General features: G+C 34.6%; 1 long non-coding RNA gene across 3 annotated transcripts; it reads right to left on the bottom strand.

Moving 5' to 3' along the window:
- Positions 1 to 371: 371 nt before the first annotated feature.
- On the bottom strand, positions 372 to 7,680 carry LOC131034836 (uncharacterized). Of its 3 annotated transcripts, XR_009103854.2 has the most exons (4): positions 6,932 to 7,673; positions 1,965 to 2,120; positions 486 to 885; positions 372 to 408 (listed from the first exon to the last, which is right to left on the bottom strand). It is a non-coding gene; the product is annotated as an uncharacterized LOC131034836 (long non-coding RNA). The 3 variants fall into 3 exon arrangements; XR_009103853.2 differs by lacking the exon at positions 372 to 408 and having other exon boundaries at positions 423 to 885; positions 6,798 to 7,680; XR_009103852.2 differs by lacking the exon at positions 372 to 408 and having other exon boundaries at positions 424 to 885.
- Between the last annotated feature and the right edge of the window lie 2,334 nt (positions 7,681 to 10,014).

Raw genomic sequence — 10,014 nt, 5'->3', positions numbered from 1 at the left:
AGTCCATAGCCATAAGGCCTTAAGAATATAATTAACTGCAACTTAGGCATTTGTACAGACCGTTCTTGTTAGAATTTCTTCTGTAAATTCCAGTAGATGGCGGGAGGAAACAATGAGATGAAAAAATTGAATAGAGAAATATACCTAATTTGAATTTCAAAAGATTACCCAAAAAAATAGACTCTCAGAATGCAAGATTACAGTTAAAACAAAAAATAAAATATTAAAGTTATACAAAAGCAAGCAAAATTAACCTAACACGCATTATTGTGTCCTCCAAAACTTTCTTCAAAGCCACTTATAAAGATCGTGCTTTAGAATTATCCGGAGGAGATGCAGAATTAACACACATGCCATGTGATACTTCAGAATCCGCGAGGCTTTTTGAAATTTATTTTTATTAAAAACCTATCGAGTTTATAAGACCATAACATCCATCCATGTGATACTTAAGAATCCGCGAGGCTTTTTGATTTATTAAAAACCTATCGAGTTTATAAGACCATAACATCCATCCAGTTAACTTGGATGACATATCAATCCATCTAAATCCTCTGTTCAGTGAAAAATATAGTACACATACCCCAAACCGGTCATACAGAGCTTGAATCTAAAATGATGTAACACAAAGATCAGGCCTTGCATTTCATCAAAGTTTTAGTAAAGATGGAGAATGCAGCTGCAAGCATCATGAAAAGCAGGGGAATTCAATCCAATGGTCCAGAGCAACAACTGGGCCAACTTCCTTTGAAAGATAATGGCACCTGTGACAATATTCTTCAAAAGGTAAAAGAACCAGTAAAATACCACGGAGTCAGACTCAACCCAAAATGTGAGCAATTCATTATATCACCTAGATCGAGTTTCTTCATGAGGTAAAGTAACCTGCAAAATATGATAAAGGTGTTAGGCTCGCTTTGACAGTATCCAAACAAAAGCTTCCTTCCAGATAAGCCATTCAATGCAGAATTCAAATGAAGCAGTCACGTCTTGCAGAGAAACTAACTCCTCTGAAGAAAAAGCACACAACAACAGACATTTATTTTGTATGGACATTTCGACAGAATTGAGAATATTTTACAGTGATCCCAGAACATAAATCTGAATAGATCTCAGTAAGTTAGCAGGGCTATGCCTACCTTATACCATGTAGCATGATGCAATAGGAAACAAGAAGGAACTTTAAATCCAATCCACAAAATATAAGCTACAGCCAAAAATAATCACATTTAAAAATCATTAAAACACTGGGTGGAGACAAACATATTTGTATGACAACATGTTGCAATTTGTACAAGTGCAGCATAACCTAAACTGCAAAAAACTCACTGATAGCCTGTGCACGTGAAGTAATTTATATGGAGGAACTAAAATACAACAGCTACATGACCTAAGTGGACATTTTATCTCCTTTTTGCACATACGCAAGTATGCATTCACTTTAGAAATTCAAATCCCTACATCAAAGAAATAACATTCATATACAATTATCAATTATGTCATACACGGCAGAGGCTTGTGCTATGTCAAAGCATGTTGCAATGGTGATTACAGGTGCATTGTGGGTCCACCGTCCAATTACTATTAGAACCAGAAGGATATAGTTTTATTTAGTATCTTAAGGACTAATAAGATGGTCAATATGAGTGTACTCCATGATGTAATGTGGCTAAAAAGTGTGCTTCAGCTATTCACATGCCTTAGGTAAAGAGAAAACTTTATTAAAATATATTCATGCATATTTTGTTAAAATTTGAAAAGATAAACTTATAGTGCCTATAATAATATTTTTGTGAAGGTTATGATGATCAGAAAAACCAAATGACAAATGCATGCTAAGTAAGAGTCACTTCACAAACCAAATAGCTCAAATCAAATGCTGCAACAATGTATTAAGAACATGTCGACAAAGTGCCATAAAACGGATATTTATCATTACAATTTACAGGTATACACGTATATACCTTTCGCGATTTATCCCTTAGCGACAGTTATCCATTCAAAATTGCCTTTCAAATACATGAATACAATTCTGAGGTACTCTATAATATTTTCATATGAATACAATTCTGAGGTACTCTACAATTCTGAGGTGTTATGAGGTAAATTGGCAAAGTAACCTGCAAAATATGATAAAGGTGTTAGGCTCACTTTGACAGTATCCAAACAAAAGCTTCCTTCCAGAAAAACCATTCAATGCAGAATTCAAATGAAGCAGTCACTTCTTGCAGAGAAACTAACTCTTCAGAAGAAAAAGCACACAGAACAACAGACATTTATTTTGTATGGACATTTCGACAGAATTGAGAATGTTTTACAGTGATCCCAGAACATTAAACTAAATAGATCTCAGTAAGTTAGCAGGGCTATGCCTACCTCATACCATGTAGCATGATACAATAGGAAACAAGAAGGAACTTTAAATCCAATCCACACAATATCAGCTACAGCAAAAAATAATCGCATTGAAAATTCATTAAAACACTGGGATGAGACAAACATATTGTACGACAGATTTGTATGACAACATGTTGTATAACATATTTGTACAAGTACAGCATAACCTAAACTGCAAAAAACTCACTGAGAGCCTGTGCACGTGAAGTAATTTACATGGAGGATCTAAAATACAACAGCTACATGACATAAGTGGGCATTTTATCTCCTTTTTGCACATACGCAGGAATGCGTTCACTTTAGACAATCGAAAGCCTACATCACAGAAATAACATTCATATACAATTATCAATTATGTCAGACAGGGCAGAGGCTTGTGCTATTTCAAAGCATGTTCCAATGGTGATTACAGGTGCTCTGTGGGTCGCATTACTATTAGAAGGATATAAATTTTATTTAGTATCTCAGGGACTAATACGATGATCAATATGAGTGCACTAATGTGGTTAAAAAGTGTGCTTCAGCTATTCACGTGCCTTGGGTAAAAAGAAAACTTCATAGAAAATATATTCATGCATATGTTGTTAAAATTTGAAAAGATAAACTTATAGTGCCTATAATAATATTTTTGTGAAGGTTACGATGATCAGAAGTACCAAATGACAAATGGATGCTCAGTAGGAGTCAGTTCACACACCAAATAGGTCAAATCAAGTGCTGCAATAATGCATTAAGAACATGCGGACAAGTGCCATAAAATGGATATTTATCATTACAATTTACAGGTATACACTTATATACCTTTCGCGATTTATCCCTTAGTAACAGTTATCCATTCAAAATTGCCTTTCAAATACATGAATACAATTCTGAGGTACTCTATAATATTTTCATATGTAGGTGAACAACCCCAGTTTAAAGGTTCTAAGAAATTAATCTAAACAAACCCTTCAAATCCAGCATTGTGAATAATAAATTCCTAGCTCACTTATTTAGGGCATTTATTTATTTAATAAATACTTCATTTATTCAACTAGGAGAGATATTTATGTAACTGCCTTATTTTTCCCTTACATTACACACATAGATACAGGCACACACAAACTACTATACTTATATTCTAAAAAAATATACGTAAAATAATGTCGAGAGATATCACATAATTGTCTTGCATGTCTATTAGTTGTCAAGAAGGACATAGAGTTGAATAATGCTGCACTCTTTCACTCTCATTAAAGATGTAACAGTTTCATATACTTAGAGACAAGTGGCAATGATTCTATTTTATTCAGAGTAATAAAATAAAATTTATAGAGAAACTGAAACATGCATGCATTTACCTGTCATCTACACATCAAATTTATTCAAAATCATTTTTTTGTTTATGAATGTTTGCATGTCATTGTAGATGCCTCTCGGCATAATTAAACTGAGTTCAAAACAGAGAGGAAATATTCAAGTTTGCAATGTTCATCATTACAAATAAATAAAATTCAACTTGTCCTCTCTCTCTCTATATATTAGTCAGCATTGGAACAAAAGTACAAGAGATTAAATGTGGATATATAGTCCATATTTAATTTTAGTATTTAATTGATCAGATCACAGTTCATATATCTAGATTAGTTGTTATTAAATGCTCCATTTATTTAATGACTAATTACACTAAATATTTTTATTCTATGCTTTATTTATTTCATTAGCCTAGATATTTTTATTTTATCCAAGCGGTTTATTTTATCTTACAACTAGTTGCACATATATGTCCAAGTTCATGTGTATCTGTAATTATAAGGATTAAAATTAAATACTTTTTCATCTACACTTCGGACTCAATTTGATGCGTGTCCATGCACATGCGAGTGTGTGCCTCAAATAATTCACATGCCTCATCTATGCTTCCACATTTTGCATTATTGTCTACCAGGCAGTTGCAACTACAACATCTCACAAAATTCCTCTATCCTTTGTACTTTGATGGATGTCTATAACCTGTTCGAAAGCTCCCATTTCAGCACAGGCAGGCAAAATTCTGGTAAAGGTTGTAGAATTTGCCTTTGAAAATGCCTAGAGCCTTTTTGTGCATATCTTGCAATCATCGCATCTTATGAGACCACATTTCTTTGAGACATTCAGTCAAAAAGTCCACATGCCTTGTGGTAAGCTTCCACAATTTGCATGCATGTCTAACAGGCCAATTGCATCCGACAAAATCCCTCTATCATTAATGCTTTAAGGGATGTTCATACCCTGTTCCAAAGCTCCCATTTTGGCACGGGCAGGGAGGATGCTGGCAAAGGTTGTGAAATATTTAGACCTGCCAACTGCATTTGCTCAAATATATATATACACACGCAAATGTGCATGCATGTGTGTATTTTCAACAAATCCATTTTGTGCATATCCTGCAATTATGGCTTATCATGAGACCACATTTCTTTGAGGCATTCTGTAAAACAGTTCAGATGGCTTGTCTGTGATTCCACATTTTGCATACATGTCTACCAAGGCAATTGCAACTAAAACATGTATATACCCTCAACAAATCTATTTTCTGCATATTCTGCAATCATGGCATGCCATGACCACATTTGTTTAAAGCATTCTGTCAAACAGTTAGCATGCCTTGTCAATCCTTCCATTTTGCAAGCATATCTACCAAGGCAATTGCAACTTAAAAAAATATGACAAAATTCCTTTATGCTTTGATGGATGTCCATACCCTATTCCAAAGCTCCCATTTTGGCACAGCCAGGGAGGATGCTGGCAAAGGTTGTGGAATTTAGCTTTACACTTGCCAATTGCATTTGCTTGAATATAAACGCTCACATGCTATATATATGTGCATACATACACATATATGTTTATATCTATGTATGTATGCATGCATGAATGTATATATATGCATACATACAGCATGCATGCACACACACATATAAAGGCACACATGCATGTATGCCCATATATGCACATTTTCAATGCATACATTTCATGCATATCCTGCAATCATGGCATGCCACGAAACCACATTTCTTTAGGCATTCTGTTAAACAGTTCACAAGCCTCATTAATGCCTCCACATTGTGGTTTTTAAAGTACAAGAGCCAATATAATGGCACAAAACTGTGAAGAAATATATATATATAACAGGCAGGGAGGATGCTGGCAAAGGTTGTGGAATTTAGCTTTACAACTGCCAATTGCATTTGCTTGAATATAAACGCGCACATGCTATATATATGTGCATACATACAAATATGTTTATATCTATGTATGTATGCATGCATGAATGCACATATATATCCATACATACAGCATGCATGCGCACACACACATATAAAGACACACATGCATGTATGCCCATATATGCACATATTCAATGAATACATTTCGTGCATATCCTGCAATCATGGCATGCCTTGAAACCACATTTCTTTAGGCATTCTGTTAAACAGTTCACAAGCCTCATTAATGCCTCCACATTGTGGTTTTTAAAAGTACAAGAGCCAATATAATGGCGCAAAACTGTGAAGATATATATATATATTCAAAAAATCAATAACCATCGTCTTATACGTAAAATACGTAAATCTAGTAAATCCTTCATGATAACCTACCAATATTTTAGTCTGCAGAGAGAACTAATTCTGGACACAGAAGTACAGTGAGCCTGACTGGTTATCAATCATACTTCTTTGCTAATCAATATCTGTTGCAGATTGCCAGACAAAGATTATCGGGATAAAAGCTATAGCATTGAAATTTAGTCTTCATAGATGACCAACAAAGTGACTAGCATACTTTTAACACGATGACATAATTAAAGTCCAGAAATAACAGTTACTACAAAATTTTAAAAATATCGTCAACCCCAAAATAGAGCACCACAGCCACCCTATGATGTAACTAGCCTCATTCAGTGGAAGTGGGCCTTTAACTTCCCAAATAAAAAAATTAATATTTGCTTTTACCTTACCATAAAACCACTTAAAAAATGTTCACTCTATATCACGCATTACGCCCTGTTCTCTATAAACTTAAAACAAACTAAAAATCCATTCCACCTGTAGTGATTCAATCTATTTTAGAGATAAGGTCCATTGAGTGGAAAGCTTGCTGGAGATTTTGATCCTAGAGCCCAATCTATCATAACAACTTTTTCAGCTTCCTTTCCAGCAGAACCGAGAACCGAGTAGCGGTTTAAAAAGAGACAAAAGCTCATTAACCCCAAAGCAAAATCTAAATCAACCAACAGAAACAAGGGTTTTACCAAAAACCCTAAATGACTCAACAGAGAAGTAGGGTTTCACAATATAACCTGTGAAATCAAACTGGAAATTTCGATAACTCATTACCCACAACTGAGTTTAAAAATTGAATCCAACTAAGAATTTAATTACCTTCAAGTTATGCAAAATCTGTCAATAACCTGTCATGTTAAGTCATTCTAAGTTCTAACCATCAGGTTATACGTCAATTACATGGTTAGAACGGCTTAACAAGGTAGGTTATTGACAGGTTATCCTGTAATTACCTTCGTGTTATGCAAAATCCCAAGTCAAGATTCATGCCCATATATACCCTGCCATAAGCCCCACAGCCAATAATCTCACCCTTCCTCCACTTAATAGTAGGGGGATCGTTTTCCTTTGTCATTTTATACATATCAGAGCGCCTCAAACTCAATCCAAACCCCACATTATTGGCTTCAGATTTCCTAAATACCAGAGTGCCCAACAGATCCAAAATCAACCTGCATTGCTGAAACCCTGATCTTTTTATATAATTGCTGAGACCCTGTTTCTGATCATGTCCAGAGAGTATTCGAAAGAAACTTGGAACAGCATTTTTAGAAACAAAATATACCGAACTGAGTCGATTTTTTCTGTGAACAAAAATATATGGGTAATGATTGTTATGATTGAATGAAAAGAAAAACGAGAGAAACAGAAGAAATTGTCGGTGTTAGCATTTGAATTTGCTGTGGTGTTAACGGTCATCCATCGGGGCCCTCTGCACCGTTGGATTCCGTATCCAATGGACGAGGTTGATTGACATAATTGCGCTTTAACCAAACATTGGGGTACTTTGGATTTTTTCAAATATAGCATATCAGATGAATATAAGCAGGTGCCCCATTTTCAATTGGCCGAAGCTATTCTGGCTCCAAAACAGACCTTTCGTTCAGCGTGATAGCGACATGTTAGTCAATCGCAGCCGTTTATTGCAAAATCGACGGTGTAAAACGCGCGACTAACACGCGTGTTAGTCAATCCGTACTGCCGTTTTGGAACCAGAATAGACACGTCCTTTTCAAGCTAGCTCTATATATATGAGTGTTTTAAGTATGTATATATATGTATGCATGCATGTAAGTATGTATGTATATACTATATATATACATATATATACATGTATACATATAAAAATATACATATATATGTACAGCCTGAGTTGGCCTAGTGGTGGAGAACTTGTGCTCTTGAAAGAGAGGTCACAAGTTCAAATCTCATAGGGGGTAGGGTATGTACATCTTATCGGCTTCGGCCTACTACCGATCAAAAAAAGAAATATGCATATATATAACTGTAAGAAAATACAATCTCATTTACATAAATCTAGGCTGCTTAATAAATGCAAACAATAAGTATACAATTAACCTAGACTAAATCAATAGAGCTGGTGCAAATTGAGTCATGGGCAATACTTAGGACAATAGAGTGACACTAGTTGATATGTAGTATTTTGACAATCCATCAAGACGGGCCAAAACTATATTTTGACAAAGATCTTAAAGAGTTGGGTCAACGTGCCAGCTTTTTTCATGGCCCCAAAGTCGAAACATTGATCACATTGCTCTTTACAGTGAGCTAAAATTAGACTTGGGAATAACATGGGTTAAGAACATGAATCCTGGTGTTGGCCATATGTACTGATTCTTCAGGAGACATGGTCCAAGGATAGAACAGCAACAAGGTAAAAGATAATAGAAAAATGAGGAGAACCAAGAGATGGTTCCACCCGGAGAATTCAGTTGTTCGGTCACTTTTGACCGCATGTTCTAATTAATCGGCTTGCCAAACTGGAGCGTGCGAGTGAAGAAAATGAGTATAGAGCATTAAAATGACCTCCCATTTTGTAGGTTACACCCTAGTTTCCTGCCTTGTAGGGTAGGTTACACCCTCATTTCCCTCCTAGCTCATGTCTCAAATTTGTCCCATATAATTAATTTAGGTTAGTTGTGTATTATTGTAGTCTGGATTTATGTAAACGAGATTGCATTCCCCTATAATTATATACACATATTCATACGCACATACATATACACTTGTACATATGCATACACATTATGTGTTACAATTAAATACATCTACATATTACATATACATATCTTCAAGACATACTTATACAGTTATAAATATACAAATTTGTACACACTAATTTATCTATATTTATGCATTTGTACAGCCCTGCTCTTTAAGAATTCCTGTTCTTAGCAGCAGCACCATGACACCTAACAACACCCAAAAAATGCTTGTAATTGGGGCCCTTTCTATTTTGGGAAAAAAAAACCTATATTTGAAATAAAGATTATACACAAATTTAGCATTTGTTTTTTAAGGAAAAAATCTCAAAATTGATAAAGAAATAAACACTGATAAAACCCCCCCAAAAATGGTCTCTAGCACATGCATTATAATTTAAATTTAAAATCCTAAAGCGTGAGCCTATTTGAATATAACATGAAAAGCAACGTTTACCGAAAACGCAAAATTCCTCCAACGATGCTGATAAAAGCAATGGAGAGTTAACAGCTGTTGTGTTATAAAAAAAGGGTTTGCATTCAAATAGCACACAATGAAACAGAGCAAATCATGACATACAAATGTATATATATACACACATACATGCATATATATATGTATGTATGTATATAAGTACATATACACACATATATATACATAAATACATACATACATACATACATGCATATATATATATATATGTGTGTGTATATAGATATAGAGAGTAAATAAAATAGAGTCTAACCCATGAATTTTAGAAAAATGATTTTTGTTGATTATATTCATATTACTGATTACATAAGTAAATATTCATTTAACTTTTTAAAAGTGCAGTCACCAGATACACCAAATAGTTGTCTAAGTCTGAGATCAAAGATTAGCTAAGTCTATGAAGTAGCTGAGATCAAAATTTATCAGACAGCGATCTAGCTATTGTTAGGACTTTAGTAAAAGTGAAAGCCATTTTGAAGTGATCCAAGACTTTCATTGTGATTGAGGCAAGGAGTTTTCTAGGGGTAGTTCAATATTTGAGAAAGCTTATCAAATCATATTCCACAGTTGCAATGCTTTATAATCGCTAATGGCAATTGGTAAGTCTTTTATATGGGGTAGAATTCAACAAAAGGCATTTGTTTAGTTGAAATAAAAGATTAGCAAGCCACTGGTTTTGGCAACACCTAGCTTGCAGCTACTATTTTAAGTAGAGACAAATTTTAATGATTATGTGTTGGAGGCTGTTTTATTGCAAGTATGTAAGCTTGTTTGTTGTCATTCAGATTCATTTCATGGAGCACTGCACTTCAGATATATT

Source organism: Cryptomeria japonica, chromosome 3 (assembly GCF_030272615.1).
Source record: "Cryptomeria japonica chromosome 3, Sugi_1.0, whole genome shotgun sequence".
Lineage (NCBI taxonomy): Eukaryota > Viridiplantae > Streptophyta > Pinopsida > Cupressales > Cupressaceae > Cryptomeria > Cryptomeria japonica.
Note: the sequence above shows the minus strand (reverse complement) of the source record. Positions and strands in the feature narration are given on the sequence as shown.